The following is an 18,672-nucleotide window of genomic DNA, read 5'->3' on the forward strand; positions in this document are numbered from 1 at the left end:
ATTCATAAAGGAAGAATTCTTTTGTCCAGAACGTCAGGGTGAGGCAAACAGAAGTTTCCATCGAAATAGGGCCCGTGTTCAGACCTGGGGTCACTGTGTACCCCTGTTCTCCTCACTCCAGCCTCCAAAAGTAATGGCTGGCAAAGAACATCTTGCGTAGAAAACTGCCTAAACAGAAAGTGTTGAGCCCTGTACCAAATGCCACGGCTCTCAGCGTAGTTCCTGAAACTCTTGGCAGACAAGAGTTTGCGATGGCGCGGCTGCTGCTCGGGGCCTGGCGGAGAGCTGGGCGCAGAGCGGACGCCCAGAAAACATTCTCGTATGATTCCGCCTTTTCGGGTGATGAGGCACCTATTTGGGTGAGATAATCACACAAGATGTGAGGTCTACGGGAGCCTCAAAACTGGCGAGGCCTGTTCACATCGCTGCGGCAAAGGCGGTGGTGGTTCTGGAGGACGCGGGAAATTCCCTCCCCATTCCCACTGGGAGAGGAGAGGCGGCCCCCGAGGAGAGGACGCAGGCTTCAGAGCCTGCAGGTTGGGTGCAGGCCCGGCTCGGCACGCCCGGCGCTGGCCCAGCGCCGGGTCTTCCTCCGAGAGGCGGGGTGGGCGGCCGTTCTTCCCAAGGCTGTTCAAAGGCTCGAGGGAGTCGACGCACAGAAGATGCCCACGTTGGAAGGTCTGTGCGATGTGACGCACGGAAGGGCTGTCCACGGGTCCTGCGCCTGGGACAGAGTCTTCCTGTGGGGTGGATTGTTCTGCCCCCGAGAGACCCGTTGATGTCCAAATCCCTGGGACCTCGGAATGCGACCACTTTTTGGAAATAGGGCTGTTGCAGATGTAATTAGTTGAGATGGGGTCCTGCTGGATGGGGGTGGGGGGGTTAATCCAGTAGGACCAGTGTCCTTACAAGAGTGCGCATGAGGTGAAGACGGGACACAGAGCAGGTGGCCACGTGTCCCCGGAGCTGCAAAGGGACACCCAGGTGGGGCAGCGACCCCAGCACACAGGAACGGGCAGGAGGGGTCCCTCTAGCGCCGCCTTGCTGGCACCCTTGTGCCCTGAGGGCAGAGAGACTTCCAGCCTGCAGCCCTGAGAAACCATCCCTTCCTGCCCTTGGCCCCAGGCCGTGGCGCCTCCCCAGGGCAGCCCAGCGCCACTGACCTGGCGCCGTGCGGGCCTTAAGTACCTTCCTGGCTCTCTCGGAGCGAACGCTGATTTCAGTAAATACGGCAGGTGCCGGGGGGCTTCACCCCCCCGCCCCGTGCTGCAGACCCGTCAGACGGAAGAACTGGCTGCCCAGGCGCCCCGTAGCCACTGTGGCTGGAAATCCAATGAGGGGGAGGTACCCATTTCTTAATTTTAAAAGAAACGTGTAACCCTGATCCTTGCAGCTTCTTCTAGGACCTAGCAAACAAGACTAATGCTTATTCATGAACTATCTCAGCTCTCTGCCAAAGCCGTTTTTCCTCCAATATTTTCAAAGTCATACACCAGATACAGTGTGAAGAATTCTTAAACCTATGGTTTGTCAAATCCCTTTTAAATCTGAGATTCTATGCAGGCAAAGGAAGTAGAACCAGAAAAAAGTACCTTTTTTTTTCTGTTGAAATCCCTTAAAGGATCAAGAAATTTTTTTTTTTCTTTATAAGAAATGAGCTATTTGCATTGCCGGAATCATGAGGTAGCAGTTGGACATTATTGAACAGAAAAACTGACAGACGGTGGAACAGAACGAAACATGAGCTGACAACTGGGCTGTTTCATTGCTCCTTTATTGTCCCAGCAAATGCAGTGACATCACTCCCCCTCCCCGGAATCCATGCGTTTTAGTCCTTTTACAAATTATTTTAATTCTCCTCGTAATAGGCCTATATGAAATAATTGCATTGTGATCACCACCGCGATTCAGTGTTGAATAGATGTGAAACCTTTATTTTGGCAGCGTTAATATGCCGCGAGGCTCCGTTTCATCCTTCTGTTCAACCTTCACACGGCACGGCTTGGCGCCTCTGCCGTAGACGTGGGTGTCCCCGCGCCCTGCCGATGAACGCTGCCGAGAAAGGGCCAGGCGCCACGCGGCCCTCGATGACACGGCCACACTGCAGACTGACCACTGGAAAGAGACTCGTGGGGGCCGCTGGCCCCAGCACCTCCGCGTTGGGGGTGCCGACCACACCCAGCAATTCCGCAGGACGCGTCAGGTCGGCGCCGCCCCCGGGCCACGTTCAAGTTGAGTGTCACGGCAAAAACGCGTCATCAAGAAAGTGGCGAACGTTTATTTTCACATCCATTTCAGAATATTTTTTGCAGTTTTCTTTCCTCAAGGAAAGCTCTGTACTATTTTTTGTTGTATATGTTAATCTGGTAGTAATTGGTATCACCTGCCTGACATTTTAACAAAAATTTTACTGAAAAAATTAAATACCTCATGTCTTTAAGGGGGGAGCCAGTGCCTTTAGCTCTGACCTAGCGGTGTTGCTCTGGAGTTCGCCAATTGGAAGACTAAGCCTTTAAATGTACGACTGGGAAAATGTCAAGAACACAGCCCTTTCACATAAAAATGTTCCTTGGAAATTTGCAGAGCAATATATGGAAATGTACGTTATCTTCAGCACAAAAGCTCTGCCACTCGAGGTTACAGACAGCCGTGTCCCGGGGAATGACAGCATTTGCCCTTCGCCTCGACGGACCTCAAGCTCACTGCACGCCCGCCGACTGCCGTCTTTTTGAAAGAAGCAAAACAAAGCCATCTGTGTCTGAGCTCTGAAAATAAGCTCGGTTTCAAGTTCTTTTCCTAAATGACTTTTATATGGCTGTTTGTCCTAATGAGGACTTAAGGAACTTGATTTTTCTTCATCGTTGGGAGAGAATGAACGTGGTTGAAACCTTCCTCCCCCCACCCCCCGGAAGGTCCGGGGCCCCGCATGTCTCCAAGGAAGAGCATGGCCCGGGCCGGAGGGCAGGCGTGGGGGGTGGGACACAGCGCGCGGGCCAGCAGCGCGACAGGCGTGTCCCCTCAGCGCCCAAGGAGGCCGGCGGGGCTGCTCTCGACCTGCCAAGGGCACAGAAGTGATGGACCAGCCAGGAGCCGCCCAGCAGATGGGCGGGCCTGTGGAGGGAAACCAGGTCGGCTCCATGGGGAGCTGGGGGCCCCGCCTCCAACACCGCCCGCCTGGGTCGCCTGGGCTGCTGGGAAGAGGGGCGCCGGCAGCCCTCCGTGACACGCGACACGCGACACGTGACACGCCAGCCGGCTGGCTTGCCGATGAGTGACGCCGAGGAGACCCAGGGGAGGGGGCGCGGGGAATCTGCAGATTGACCTTTCTGGGCCGCCAAAGGTCCTAGAAAGTCTCCCTTTCAGCCTTCCGACCTTTCATACCTGCGTCTTGTTTTGGTGGGGGTGGGGGTGACCATTACTATTTTTGAGGACATATTTCTTCCAGGTCCTGATAAGGAACTCACATTGGAAATATTCCCTCCCAAATCGGAAGTCTTAGTTATTACCTTGCTTTCTTCCAATTTTCCCCTTTCCCCTAAAAGTGGACTCCAGAGGGGGCAAAGAAAATTCCGGTTAATTAGGATTTCTGGCAATCAGGTTTTTAAATTGTTTTGGCAAATTAAAATCAGGTGAAGCTGAAACAGCGCCTTGCTAGGGATTCCCCTGGGAGCCCACGTGTTCCTCTCTGCGCGCTCGCCTCGCTGTGGACCTGCGTCCCTTTCGTCCCTTACGTCCCTTCTGTGCACCGGAGCCCAGGAGCAGGGCGGAGCTTCATTACACTTCCAGCGTAGGTGCCAAGGAACAGCCGAGAACGTTAAAGGGCCAGCACACGTCACCAATCGGGGCACTGCCTATGGTCTCCCTCCCACTCACATGCCGTCTTCAAAGTGGAGAAACTTTAATTGAATATCCATATTGTCCTTCATAACCATTAAAATATGAAATAATCCTGTGCTGTTATGAGAGCATCTTTGTTACCTTACCTTCTAGGTGCTAATGGAAATGGTAGTTCCTTTTTGAACTTTACGTAGAGGAACCATCTTTTTGACGATGCAGAATTAAAGCTGCCCCTCAGAAGGGCTACGGAAAAAGGTTGTTTCTCAGTAAGACACATTTGGGGAGACGTGGCCGTGCACCCCCAGCTGCCTGGCGCTAACGTCCCCTTCAAAGGTTTCTGTCGAGTGTCCTGTTTCCGGGCACACAGTTTAAACCTGGACTGTGCACGTGGCTGCGACAGCGAGGACGCGTATTTCCGCGGCGGTTTATTATTACTGCAGATGAGAATTATTTCATGGAAAAAGCACCGTAAAGCCACGAGCTTCGGCAGCCTGGCATGAGGCACGGGCAGGTCGCTTACTTTGGCTTCAGGGCTTTCACGTCTCAAAAACCTAACCGGCACCTGTGCCAGCCCCCAAGGGGCAATGCTGGGCTCAGAAGGGCTGCCAGTGACGTGGGGCTGGTGATGCAGGGCCGCCTGAGTGCCCAGCGCGCGGCAGACGTGACCTACGCAGGTTGTGGAGCAGCGACTGTACGCGAGGCCCTGGGGAAGGTGCAGGGGCCAATGGGCGGCAGGGAACCTGCTTGCAGAGCAGCGGTGTCCTGAGTCAAAGGCGTGCCTTTCTTCCCAAATCTGAGTTCAGAGACATTTCAGGGGCTTAAAATTGGCCACGGCGGGTGTATTTACACCACTGGCAGTGGCCAGCACCACAGAGCAGGGCTTCCGTTTGGAGAGCCGGCTGTTGAACCGCCCCCCGCACCCCACCAGCGCACAGGCCCCGGCAGCAGAGGCATGAGGCGCACGGACAGGGGCCGTTTCACTCTGAGTGAGACTTGCCGTCTGCCGGTGAGGGAATGGACAGACAGAAGGCAGGGCGGCGCCTCGCTGGGAGGGCCCTTAGCGCTTTGCCCAGGAGTTTCCTCTCATTTTCATACTTGGCAGATGCTATGCAGAAATCAGGTGGTGTTATTCAAAAGCGAGTGAATAAAGGAGAACGTTTTCTAAAGGAACCATCCAGAAGGCCTGGGCAAGGGGAAGGCGAATCACACCAGACAGACAGACAGACAGCACTGCCCCGGCTACCACAGGAAGCAGAGGCCGACCAGAAACCGGCGGGCAAAGCGCCCACGGACACAGACCCTGCACGTCTGGTCCCCCGGACCCAAAGCAGCGTGGGGAGCGGCAGCACAGTCCTGCATCTGGCGGGGACACGGGCTATCTTCACAGAGGGAACTGGGGCCATTTCCGTAATTCAGAATCGTTGAGGCAGTCGGCGGGGGGGCGCGGCGGATGCGAGGACCCCGCTGAGCAGCCCTTGGAACGCGCTAGTTAGAGGGGACGCAGGCGGGGGTTGGCTGTAGTGCAGGGAGCAAAGAAGGGCCGAGCTTAGGAGGCCTGAGAGGACGAGGGGGGAGGCTCCGGGGGCGCCGCGGGGAAGGGGAGGGGCGAGTCCCGGGAGACTCCAGGGTGTGACCCCGCTCGGCTTTGATGACAGCAGCTGCCCCCGCCAGACGGGCGGAGCAGGGGCGGTTCTCAGGGCGCGGGTTCCCCCCGTGTGGTTACAGGGTGGGACAGAGGGGCCGGAGTGCCTGTCCCTCGGGTCCCAGGGTGTGGGGGCCGCGGCCCCGCTTGCACAGCCAGGGGTCAGCGTGGGTCCCAGAAGCCAGGGCCTCCTCTTGCCTGTCCTGGGCTCTTGTGGGTTTTTAGGGTGCAAATACCCAGTGGACATTGGGAGATGGAAGGCCAGAGCGACCCTCGGAGGTTTTCCTTTGAAGGTTGAGTCTAGAAACCACAAGTCCCGACAGGCCCCGAGAGGGTTCCGGGGAGCGCGGGCTGCCGGGCGCCGGGGAGGGGCTGGCTCGCTCTGGGCCTCGCTGAAAACTAAGGGCCGTCTCCTCCGTCGCCTCGGGCAGCCGGTGGGGGTGCAAATTTAGTTCTATGTCAACACAAAGGTGGCGCGAAGCCAGACTGTCAGAGGGACAGCGGCGGCGCGGACGCCGCGTCTCCATGACGAGCCCTCGTCGCGGAGCGCAGGCCCAAAGGCGAGCTCTCCGCAGAGGACCGATCACTAGCGGCCGGGCTCTACGGCCTTGAGCGCCCTGATCGAACAACTCGCCCTCCGAATCTCCTGGAGGACCTGGCACCCTCAACAGCAGTCCCCCGCGGCCAAGCGTGGAGCGCGTAAGCGAGGTGGCGAACAAGAACGACATTGCCCTGTGCAGCACTGGCGTGCCGAGCCAGGCGGACTTGCTGGGAGACCCCCAAATCCCCGTGGACACGCGCGCCCCTGTGGTGACGGGCCGTCCCGTCAGCCTGCGCCTTAATCGGGGGCTCGTCTACAGTCAAAGGAAAACGTGTTACGGGGCAGGGGGAGACACGGGAAAGTGGGAAATAAAAAAGGTGAGCTAAACTAGACACTGAGGGTGTCACTTCTGCGTACGACGTGTCTTTCACCAAGGGTCCGAGGAGTTAAGCAGTATATCCTAGATCACACGAAAGTGAAGGGGAGACGCTGTCCCCGAACGACCCAGGCCCCAGCCTGCCACTCGGCCAGCGAGGCCCCTGAGCCCTTGCTCATGCGATTGCCTCTGCGGGGGTTCGGGCCTCCTGCTGCCTCCCCGCTTCCGTGCGTAGAGTCAACACATCCCCCCTTGTCCGCGCATCACGCGAACTCTCCCTCCGCAACCGTTGTTCCGGTGCTGCCTTCTCTGAACCCCGCATGTACTTGAGGGGAAGGGGAAAGGGAGTGACCCCCCTTGTCCTAGTCTAAGCCACACGGGTCTCCTCTTGGTCCCTCAGAGCCATCAAGCTCCTGCGCACCTCAGGCCAGGCTCGCGGGGCTCCCCCCCGCCGGCCCTGCGCCCGGGGAGCTTGTGCTGGGAGGCGAGCGTTGACGCGCCTCCTGGTAGCATCGCCTCGTCTTTCACTGGGCCTGAGGCAGCCAGCCTTTCACGCCTCCTCGTGGGGTCCTGGTCTCTCTTGCTCCCCGCCGCACCCCAGCTCTCGGGGACAGATCTGCACAGACGTGGTGCAGTCCTTACCTGCCCAGTGACGGAAGCCAGTGACTGCCGGGGGGAGGGGGTCAGGCCTGTATCGGGGGCCTCCCCGCGGGCTCTCGCCGCCCCTCGCTCTGCAGGCGGGAGACCCTGGAGTCGCGTCAGTTGCGTCTTGACGGAGATCACAGAGCGAGTGTGCAAGAGGGTTGAGACTCAAGCCCAGTCCTGTGTCACCTGAGCCCCATGTTTTGTTTTGTTGGGAACATCCGGACAGTCGCCTCATTATCGACTCTCGCCTCTGTCCGTTCTCTCCCCCGGGGGGGCTGGCCGCTCACCTGGGGCAGGAGCAGCGCCCCGTGCACCTCCCTCGTCCCCGCGCCGCCCTTCCTGCAGCCCTTGGCGCTCTGGGCGCACTCACTGAGTGCTTCTTGATCGGCAACACTTCCTTGGCATTAATACCGTAAAAGCCTCCCCACACAACCACCTCTCCGCAGTGAGGCCCTGGCACGCCTGCGTGCGGTGCAGGTTTGCGACCGACTGGTTGCTGCCGTGCCTCAGGGGAAGGGGTTCTGTCAGAGCCCTCGGAGGCAGCAGTGGGGCGGAGTGACACGATGTCGGGGAGGAGGTGGGAGGCCCTCGCGGCGCCGAGTTGCCGAGGATTTGCTAAGCGCGTTTTCTAGGTGCCGAGGGTCCTCGGGGAGCCAGGGACCTGAGGCTGGGTAAGCCAGGCTCGGTCCCTCCTGGAGCCGCATGGCGGCGGTGGAAGTCGAGCAGAGCGGGACGGGGAGGGGCGGAGTGAGTTCCTCATCCCCTGTCCCCTCCTCAGGGCGGGGCTAATGCTTACCTGCCGGAGCTGCTCTGGCCTGGAGCACGCCTAGGAGGTGCTGTTTACTGGCCCCCAAGGGTAGCCAGAGGTGACTTGCGGGCTGTCCCCAGAGTAGCGATGTCTCCAATTTCCTGCAGATGCCGCCGCCTACCAATCAGGGCGCGCTCATTAGGAGGATTCAACAAGACCCTGAACACGAAGTCCTCAGTAAATAATTATTCCAGCTCCCAACGAATTCAAAGACAATGCGGCATTTACCTAACAGCATTCTCCACTCTCCTTTCCTTCTGTAAGTGAAAGTCTGCTTGTTGAACAGGGTGGGAGGCACAGAGCAGGGGGCCACGCCCTGGCCGAGCGCCCGGGCAGGTCCGGGGCCGTGAGGACCTGGCTGCACAGCAGGTGGTGCGCGCCAGGGAGGGAGCTGTGTTCTCTTCACCGCCTGAGCTCCGCCCTCGCCGCGCCCCCTTGGTCCACGGCAAAACTGTCTTCCACAAAACCTGCCCTTGGTGCCAAAAAGACCGGGACTGCGGGTGCAGAGGCTGAGTCGCAGCCACCCGTCCCTGCGGCAGTCCACCAGGGTCCCCTCACAGGCCCCCAGCCTGGCTCGCCTGGGGGCGTCCTCTCGCTTCCTGGCGGCTCAGCTCCCGCCAGGACTCCTGCGTTCACCGCCAGGCGTCCCGACTCGGCCCCAGCCACAGGCCTTGCGGTTTGGTGAAGGAGCAAGACGGTGACGATGCAGAGAGGGTGATGGTGCTAAGGATGCACAGTGACAATGGTAGCGCAGGCTGTGCCGGCACCTTCGCGACGCTTGCTGCTGCTGCGCGCACCGTGCTGCGTGCCCAGCGCATTCGTCACAGGACGACGGAGCCACCGGGTGGGCGCCAGTGGTTCTGTCCAACCCAACAGCGCCTTGGTTCCGTTCCTCTTTGGGGAATGGCGGTTCTGAACCAAACCTGTTCTCTCTGGTTAGAAAGTGTGATTCTGTGAATTCCAGCTTCGGGCTATTTTAAGATTTGCAGAGAGAGAGAGAGAGAGAGGAAGGAGTAGACACGGGACAGAGCCTAGACTCACAAAGGCAGGGAGCGGCCACCGTTTGCCAGCGCTTCCCAAGCGCGTCAGCCGATGCGAGATTCCTGGCGTGCCTGGGCCCGTCGAAAGCTCTCCCGAGGTCTCCCTCAAAGGCGACTGTCATGTGGGCCGCCAACTTGCGCCCACGTCTGCTCTAAATCTTGTCGTCTGAGAGTCTCCCCCACCGGTGGAGGAGCATGCTGTGACCGCAGGCCCCCAGAGACACCAGGCTCCACCATGAAAACGCCCTTCTACTTGTCGCCGCTGTTCGCCAAGCACATCCCTCAGTCCAGCAACCGTGCCAAGGGGCGCACGTGCTGGGTCTCACCACACGGGCCGGGGTTCGAGAGGACAGGTCCTATTACTCCCTGTCCCCCTGGACTGAGGTGGCTCCCGAGGCTCATGGCGACCACCCCAGAGCCCAGCACTGCGAGGCGGTTTGGGAACGAATTCCCCTCAACCCCGAGACCCGTCCCGTGACTCCCTCCCCGCGCCGCCCTGGCTGCCTGCCCTGTAACGCAGCCGCGACGTGCACCGTGGACCGGCCACCACCTTGTTTCAGGAGGGCCACCCTCGGCACCGGAGGCCGGCCTCCGCCTCCAGCGCCTTTACTGCCGCCGCCAATTCCGACTGAGCTCCTGTTCAATCGTTCGGGGCTTTTCCTAAGACACAGCAATCACCTTGTCTCTGTGAATATCGAAGCCAGTCACTTTTTCATAATCACTCTTTTCCTGCCTTTTATTTCCTGTGTTGCCAAAAGATGCTTTGTAAGTTTTTAGAAACCACCTAAATCTGCACAATGATGATATAACTCCCTGTGCGTTGTGAGGGCATCGGTTGGGAGAACGCTTTTAAGTAAGTGCACGTTCACCTGTTTAAGGTTGTTTATCTTAAATGCAAGGTTGAAAACACCGCTAATAATCCCAGTGTAATTTTAAAGGATAATTCAGTGATGGTTGGTTAAAGTAAAACACTAAGCTATGTTTCACACTTTAAAATAACAAAAAGTCCATCACGTTTTATTTGACATAGTCATACTTGAGAACGGAATCACAGGATTTCTGGAACCGGATGGGCCTTGGGAGCCAGTCCGGTCCGATCCTTTTGTTTTATAGCCGCAATTAAAAAGGAAGGCACGTCGCCCAGGGCCTAGCAGTGCAGGTGCGCGTCGGGGGGCACAGGCCCACGCGCGCCTGGCCACCCGGCGGCTCTGAGCTGCACCTGTTGCCCACGGCCACACCTGCTGCTCGCTGAGGACTCCCTGCCCTGGAGCAGACGTCTGTCCGTCTGTCTGTTCATTCCTTCACTCATTCAACAAGTACCAACTGAGACACTCGAGCTGTGTGACCCTGGACGAGTGACTTAGTTGCTTTGTGCCCTGGTTTCCCGCAGTGACGCGGCGTCAGAGCTGCTGCAAGGATTCAGGGGTCGCGTGTGTGCAGGGGTGGGAAGGTCCCCAGCACGCCGGAAAGGGACACCGTCCTCTCTCTGCCGCTGCTGCCGCACCCTGCGTATGAACAGGCGGGGACACAGGGGGCGCGGCCTGGGAGCCCGGGGTGAGGTTTTCCTCCTATTTACGACTTTCTCCCCCAGAGTGCACCCTGAGAGGAAGGCCATCTGGAAGTCCCCCCGTTCCCTTCCTGCCCGAGGAGGAGGCGGTCTCACCAGCATGGCCTGCACCGTTGGTGTTTTTCCTCCTGATGGCTCCGAAGAGACCCATGTGTCCCGCCTGGCCTCCCAGGCGGGGCGGGGGTTGGCTGGGATTCCAGCGGCGGGCTGCCCCGCAGGACACAGCAGAGCTGACTCACCGGTCCCGTGGGGTTGGGCCTTCCACGCCGTCCTGCCTGCACATAAACACAATCAGCCGGAGGCCCCGTGGGGAACCTGGCCAGGGGCCGGCCAGCGTCCGCCGCAGTCGGACGGTCAGCGTGTGTTTGTCTGTGTCCTGGACACTCTCAGGGCGGAGCTGACGTCCTGGGGACGCTCTTGGGACCACAGAGTTATGGAGATGGGGCGAGCCTCGGGCTGGCACGCAGCTGCGCAGTCCTCCTCACAGGAGACAGGACGCCACCCGGGGGGCGAGGGGCGCTGCACCCTAACGGCCTCGAGCGAGGGCTCGCCCAGCCCATCCGATGTGCAGGTCTCCCTGGTGACAACAGGAACACGCACCTCTCCCGTGGAGCAGAACGTCTGCTCCGTCGTGCACACGTGCATGCGCGTGCGCTGGTCACTGTGCTCTGGGAGGAAGGTGAGAGGAAGGGAAAAGCCCAGCCCCCCCCGAAAGGGACACCCGCGGTCAGTTCCACCTGTTGCGGTCGTCTCGCTGGTCTAGCGTCACTGCATCCCTCTCCTAGGGACCTATCTTCCCAGCTTGTCACGGACACTTGCTTAAATTCCCAAGGTCAGCGTAAGAGATGGTGAAAGCGCGGCGAGCCCTCAGGAGCCCTGGACATCCAGTCAAAGTTTCCCTGCGCAACACACTTTAATCGTGTGTCCCGGGTCATTCCCTGTGGCCGCCCAGCCCTGGCCGCAGCCTCAGGACGCGCGGGTCCGAGGAGGGCAGGCAGCCTCAGGTGCGGCGCTCCCAGCCGCTCCCAGGGCGTGTGACCGAGCCCAACACCTGAAACCGCTCCTTTCACCGCCAAACCTCAGGATGGGCGAGGGGACGTGTCCAAGGTCGCGCGGAACCTCTCCAAGGCCCTGACCGCGTAGTTATTGCTGAAGGGAGGAGGAATGATAGTGCTTGGTGTCTCAGAAAGTTGTAGGTCAAAAGAGGCAGATATTTAGGGAGTCTGCGGACGCTGACGTTCTAGAACGGCAGGCGTCCCTCGCTCTGTCCGCCCAGCCCCATCTTCCCTTCGTGCAGCCACACATCTGTCCTTTGTCCTTGGTTCTCTGCCCGGGCTCCTCTCTGGCCTCTGCGGGCGACTCTGAGTTCTGGCCGCGTCCTGCAAGGCCTCGGCAACCCCGCCCCCTCACAGCACGCTCCAGCCGTCTGCCCCCTGCCGGCCAGCCCGCTGCGTGCAGTGAGGTCACGTTTAGGACTGTCCCCTGCTCAGCACCTGTGTCCCGGGTGACGCCGGTGCCTGAGTTACCCAGGACACTCCTTAAAGCCTCCGCAGGCAGCCGGGCTGCAGCGGTTCCCCCGGACTCCCGCAGCCTGCCCTTCCGCCATCGCAGCCCTGTCACTGTGCCGGCCGGTCTCCTTCCTGCCACCTCTCCCGGCACTGACCTCACTGAGGACAGAGCCAGCGGCCCCCGGCCGTGGGCTCCTCCACCGCAGCACCGATGCCACGGGGACCGGGTGGTTCTCTGCTGAGAGGGCGGTGCCGGTGCATGGCAGCGGGCTCAGCCTCACCCCTGCCTCCTACCCCTCCACGCCGGGCCCGCCGCCACCCTCAGCAGCTGCAGTCGCTGACAGAAGCGTCTCCAAATGCCCCAGGGCGGGGTGCAAAGTCGGCTCTGGCTGCACATCTCCGAGTCAGAGTTGGCGGCGTGCCTTTGGCGTGCGGGGCGCTTGGGAAGCACTGGCGGGGGAGTTCACGGCTGATGGGGACTGGACGCCCACGGCGGCTGGGGCGTCCAAGGCACAGAAAAGCCCAGCGGCCTGCCCGTGGCCAGCGCCTGCCGGGGACGGCCATTGCGCAGGCGGTGCCCGGTGTGCGTGTGCGGGGTGAGTGCCGTTCCCTCAGTTCTTTCCTTCGAGAGGGCCCAGGTGAGGTGGTGGGAAATGGTCATATTAGCGGGGAGAAAAAACCTCCCAGCTGTGGGGTGAGGGACCCGAGGCATCGCCTACAGAGCAGAGCGCCGTGGGGTGCACCTGACCCCCCGTTCTCCGTCTCACCGTGGGATCGTGGGCACAGCTCCAGGCCCTCGAACGGCGACGCCAGAAACACCCGCCGGCACACCAGGGTCCCTCACCCACATGGGCGGGGCGCCGGCTGAGCCCCAGGGTGATCACGGGCACCTGGCCGGTCACCCACCAGCTGCCAGTGGAGCTGGGAGCGGAGCCCGCGCCTCCCGGGCTACCACACGGCCCGGCCCTGGTTGACAAGGACGGTGACACATGCAAATGAAGACACAGTGGTGGTGTGAGCTGACAGCGCAGCTCACGGCCCCGCACGCACGTCTCCTCCGGAGGGCAGGTTACGGGCATGAAGCCGACTAAACCGCCTCTCCCTCCGTGCCCACCTCCAAGTTTTCCTGAATGAAGATCCGCCCCGTGTGCGTGCTCGCCGCCTGACGGCGCGGACTGGGCTTCACCCCCAGGCCTCGGGCCCGCCCTCCCCGCACAGACCCGAGGGGCTGCGCTCCTCACGACTCACAGGCGCTGCCAAGAGCAGCAGCGGGGTCTGAAATGCGTGTGTGGTGATGGCCCCCCGTTGAAGCCGGCGGGATGGACAGGCCTCCCCGGAAAGCTTGATTGGCTGGAGGCTTGCGACGGCCCCTTCCTGGGCGCCCTCGGGGCGGGGGGGGGTCCAGAAAACAACCAGCTACTTCACGTTTCCCCAAACTTTAAACAGTTGTCCTCTGCTGCCAGGTCTACAAAATATCTGCCACAAAAACCTTTCACAGAGGAGGACAGGGAGTCACATGTATATTGTTAATGTAACCATGGTAACCCACAAATGCCACCAATGTGTTTGTTTCATACACAAATGAGGGGACAGCTGCGGAGCCACCCGTCTGTGTCTGCCGGTGTTAAAATCAATGCGAGCCAGGATGGCCGGGTCGGAAGCCTACACCTTCATCTGTCTTCATCAGGGCTTTCAAGGACTGTCCCACCCCCCGCGCTGTGAGGAGCGGCTTGCAGGCCTCGGGGTTCAGGAGCGAGTGTCCTTGGTCCGTGCAGCAGCGCCTTTGGAGGGGATGCCCCGGGGGGAGGCGCCGGACCTCCGCGGGCGTCACTGCTGGTCGGAGCAGTTTCCCAGCCTCTCGGTGGCTTTCAGGGCTTTGGAGCCATGGATCCCCCCAGGCTCAGGGCTGGGCTGCGCTGTGGCGTTGGCGGTGCGGCCCCCGGGAACCCCGGAGCAACCTCGCTGAGTGCGGTGACGGGTTCTGCCGGCCCTTTGCCCGGCCCCACCCTGTTAGAAGTGAGGAAGCCGAGGGCTGGTTCCAGGTCGCCTCGCTATGATCCGGCACTAGCTGGCTTAGCTGCCCAAGAGCGGATAGACCTGCTAATAACAGCCTACCTTTGGCAGACGTTTTGAAAATATTCAAAAAGTGAAAAGTGTAATATGCAAGCCTGAATAGTTTCTTTAAAAAGGAAAAACGCTGTAACTATATTGAAAATACAGTTAACAGTTCTACAGGGCAGACATAAAGTCTGGGACTCGATTCTGCATTACGACAATAAATGGTTTTTTACGTGCCGGCCTACGTCTCGAGACAGCGGGCTGTGCGCTGTAACACAGCCTAAGGTAGGTGAAGGGTGATTCGTTAAAACAAGAACATTTAAAAAGCAAACCGTAGGTAAGACTCGTGGAACGAATGGCTCCCTGGTCACCAAAGCGTTCAGTTTCACAGATAGGTGTACCTTTTGCCTCTGTTCTGCACTTTGGGCCATAAGAAAAAGAGAATACATGTTTTTCCTGAATTCATTTATATAATTATAATTTCATCCTGAATAAAATATTAATCAAAGCTCTGTTCATGAGTTGAAGATACTTCCATTGTTCCCAGAAACCAAAATAGCTTTCTAAAACGGAATACGCTTTATCTCCAGATTGGCTTAACCCAAAATAGATGCTCAGCATAATATTTCATAATTTTGAAAATTAAATACCGTATTTGAGCAACCTTACATTAGTGCTCAAGTGAGCGCTTCAAAGAACTTACCATTTTGTAGCTTAAAAATAACTGATAAAAACTATGAAAATCTAGTAAAAAGCGGCATCTGGCTCCCGTGATGCATCGTAGTTTACACATGGCGCCTGGCTTATTTACGGCAGGGTAACAAGCCCACCCTTCTGTTTACTTATAGTCACGCCCAACGGGCTTGGGAAGTAGCAATACAATTCTGTGGGGCCCGTTTTCTTCAGTCCCCACCGGGTTTGTGCCCATCGATGTCACTGCTGTGGAGTGGGCGGCCATTTCTGCAGTAGCAGTTCGGGTCAGGAAGCTAGCCTCCACAAGGCCCCACCACAGAGGGACCACGGGGGCCGTCCCCTTGGTGCTGGGGACTCCCCGACACTCCCCGGGGCTATGTGGCTGTTCAGAACCAGAGCCTGCGGCTGGCGCTGGTCTGAGGTTTCCTGCAGCAGAGCGAGCCTTTGCTAACGCGCACTTTATTACCTGTGTTTACCGAGTCATGAGCGCTGACCTTCCCTGACTCACTGGACTTGCAGAACGCAGGTTCCCCGTTGGCGGGACCATGGCCAGGAAGAAGGCCTCCCAGGGGGGAGGCGTCAGGCATTTTAAAAGTCATCAGGTGTGTTTAACAAAATCCGTAGGCGCTAACTCGACAATAAAAGGGTTTTTACCCTCGTTTTGAAATATCAACTGTATTTCAGAGTTCTTCTCCAAGTCCACAACGAAGACAGAATCTAGGCCCATGCCACACGGCAGTGTATCATCATCATGGGTTACTTTCTAATGTCTCCACAGTGCTAAGACAGAGAGGTAGTCGGCTGTAACACTTTCTTACTTAAATTTGACTCAGTTAATGGTTCACCTCCTAGGAAAATGCCACCTCACGTGTGAAAGTCACCAAAGCAGCAATGAGATCTCAGGGAAATGCGGAGGACAGCGGAGGAACATCTGTCGCCCCTCTCCGCCCCCCCCCCCCCGACACCAAGCCCTCCAAACAATGTTGTCTTTTTTTTTTTTTTTGGTTGTATTTTAATGTCCCCTTCTGTGAGTATGTAGAATCCCGGGGCAAATGCTGCCCCGGGAATAGGTTCCTTCTCCCGTCAGCCAGCGGGGCTGGAGGGGGCAGAAGGCGAGGCCATGGGGCGGGCTTGCGGGTGTAACCCCGGCCCGGGCCACCCACGCCCCCACCTCCTGTTCACGGCCCCACGAGCCAGGAGCCGCGCGCAGTGGCGGTCTGCTAGCTAAGGTCAGACAGGGCGGGCACCTCCCCGCGCCGGGGTCCACTCCACGACGGCCCGCCCGGTCGCTGTGCTGTCCTGTGACCTGTGACCCTCTCAGGACCAGGGAAGCCCGTGGGTCCACCACCTGCAGGTCTGCACGTTGGCGGCCTCAGCAACTCCAGTAACTGTGACTGGATGGCTGGGCAGCGCGCAGCTGGGTGCCGCTTCCTGCGGGTCCGCGGCGACCCTCTCCCCCTGTGCTGCTGACCTCGGGGGACGGAGAGCAAACGTGAGCGGGAGGTGACATGACTAAGAGGAAGAGAAACCCTCTAAAAGTGGAGGGGTCAGTTCAGAGATCCCCTCGGAGAGCCTGAAGAGGGCGGAAGTTCCCGCCTGCCCCACTTCCACGCTTTCCTCGCGGGCTCCGAACGCCCTGCTGGAAGGCAGCGCGGGGACACAGGCCCGGTGGAGGGCCTGGGGTGCGTGAGGTTCCAGCCCGAGGGCGGTCGCGCGCGGAGCCCCGGGCTCCTGCGCGAAGGTGTCCCCATGCCTGGAGGCCCCAGAGAGAACGGCTCACACTGCGCCTTTATCCCACGTTCTGAAGGTCTATTGTGAGCGGCAGGCCCCTTGCCTTTTCGCACTCCCTCATGTGACTGGATGGGGCCACACATCTGCCGGCCTCGCTCACATCTGCATGCAGAGCAGGGCCCAGGGGACACGCGCGGCCCCGAGCCCGCGACCCCCCGTCACCCAGGACCGATCCTGACCCAGGCACCCTGCTGAACTTTCCACACCCCCAGTCCGCTCTCTGAAAAAGGCGCTCATGGGCATATTCAAGACAGATTCATTATTCAGACCTCCGTGTCCTGCCAAAGCAAATTGCAAAACAAAACAACATACAATGTCTTACAGAAAAGCCTGGGAGCAAAACCCCGAGTCAGCACGACCTGCCCCCTCCGCTGAACCCCTTTCCCTTTATTGTCGTGGTCTGGGAATGGAGCACTTCCTGGGCCTGGGGTGCGGAGAAGCGTCCGTTCCCCTGGGCTCGGCCTCTGCCTGTGCAGTCCCAGCGCCTGACACACTTTCTCCCCCGTCCCCACCCCCTCATTCCCACGCCGTGCCAGGTCCTGTGCTGGGTTGGGGCCCGGGCTGCAGCGGAGCGCCTGGCAGGCAAGGTGCCCTCTCCCGGTCGCGCTCCCAGGCCAGCTCCCTCGCCAGGCTGGGGCGGGGGGTGCCTGTTTTCACACGTGTCCCCGGTGCGCGGCGCCCCCTGGGCCCCTGGGTCTTCCCTGTCCCCCCCGGCAGGGACTTCCAGGGCCGCAGGCGGCAGCTGCCCACTCCCCTCTCCACGCGGCACAAAGGGCGAAGGCTGGCAAACTTTTCTCCCTCCCCGCCGCGCTGGCCGCGCGGGGAACCCGGCACGGCTCGCCCGGGCGCGGACCGAGGCTGCCCCGACATTTCATCATCGCTGGCGGCCGCCCGAGCTCGGGACGGGTGGGGTGAGGGCTGGTCCTCACTTCGATCGCCCACGGGAGAGTAGACTGTTGAGGATGCTCGGACTTCCACACGCTCAGAGCTTTGTGAATTGCGCCCCTTGTCCTTTTCTTTACCCACAAGGCCACCGCCAGCACATCATCTCTTCCCTCCCCACGGCCGGCCTCCTCCTCCCTCCCCTCGGCCCTCTCTCCCACCGCCCGGGGGGCCCCGTTCCGCGCTCTGCGCGCCCGGCCGCCTTCCCAGTCCACCTCCCCGCCGGCGGCCCTCCTCCCCCGGTCCCCGGGCGTCGCCTCCCCCGCGCGGGCTCACCTCCCGTCGCTGCCTCTGGCCCATTCCTGCCTGGCCTTCCTGGCGAACTGGGGCTCTCCCCACCCCCGTGGGGCTTGGGGGCAGAAAGCGGTTACTAGATCCCGGCTTCCCCGACTTCGTCACCGTCCCCAGCTCGGGGAGCCGCGCCCCCTCGTCGCCCGTAGGCCCGCGATCTCTCCCCGCGGTTCCCCAGACCCTCCTGGGCTCGCCGGGCGGCCAAGTTTGCCTCGACTTGCCCTCGCTGCAGCCCGCACCGCCCGCCGCTGCCCGGCCGGGCGAGGGCACTTACCCGAGGCGCGGCTGGCGGGGTGTGGACCAGAGCCGGCTGCGGCGGGAGGAACCGGAGAAGGTCGGGCTGAGCGGCGTCTCCCGCCCGGCCCGCAGCGCGCCCGGCTCCTGGGGGGCCCCGGCAGAGCCCCGAGACGGGAGGAGAGGCAGCCACGCGAGCAACAGCTGCCGCCGGCCTGGGCTCGAGCCGGCGCTCGGGGATCGGGCAGAGGCAGGCAGGGTCGGGAAGGACGGCGGGGGAAGTGGGGTGCAGAGGGCGGGGCAGCGTGCGGCCCGGTCCGGGGGAAGGGCCCGGGGCGCCGAGGGTACCGGTGCCGGTGCCGCCGCCGCCGCGCAGGCTGAGGCCGCCGGCCCCTCTCCAGGCGCGGGCGCACGGCCTCGCTGGCTCCGCGCTCGCCGCCGCCGCCGCCGGCCGCCTCGGTGCGCCCGCTTTGTGCTCCGCGCAGCCGGCGTGCACCTGGTGTAAGCACAGGCGGTCAGCTGACGGGCGCGCGCCGATTGGCTGCTCCGCGCGCCCCGCCCGCCCCGCGCCCGCGCCCCCTCCCGCCCCGCGCCCGCGCCCCCGCCCGGCTCGCCGCGTGCTGGGCACCATCTGGGGCCGGCCCAACAAAGGCGCAGCGCGGGGCTCGGCGGCCCGGCCGCCGCTTTTTGTCTCGGGGA

The 18,672-nt window shown here is 60.7% G+C and overlaps 1 protein-coding gene across 1 annotated transcript in view; it reads right to left on the reverse strand.

The window, feature by feature from the left end:
* The window catches only part of LRRN1 (leucine rich repeat neuronal 1), a 31,751-nt gene extending 13,338 nt beyond the window's left edge, over positions 1-18,413 (reverse strand). The window contains exon 1 of the mRNA XM_054594533.1: positions 18,014-18,413. The gene's annotated coding sequence lies outside the window, so the exon portion shown is untranslated. The remainder of the gene's footprint in view (positions 1-18,013) is intronic.
* Between the last annotated feature and the right edge of the window lie 259 nt (positions 18,414-18,672).

The sequence above is a fragment of the Pteronotus mesoamericanus genome, unplaced genomic scaffold, assembly GCF_021234165.1.
Source record: "Pteronotus mesoamericanus isolate MK-2021 breed Mesoamerican mustached bat unplaced genomic scaffold, CSHL_Meso_final scaffold_533, whole genome shotgun sequence".
In the NCBI taxonomy this organism is placed as follows: domain Eukaryota; kingdom Metazoa; phylum Chordata; class Mammalia; order Chiroptera; family Mormoopidae; genus Pteronotus; species Pteronotus mesoamericanus.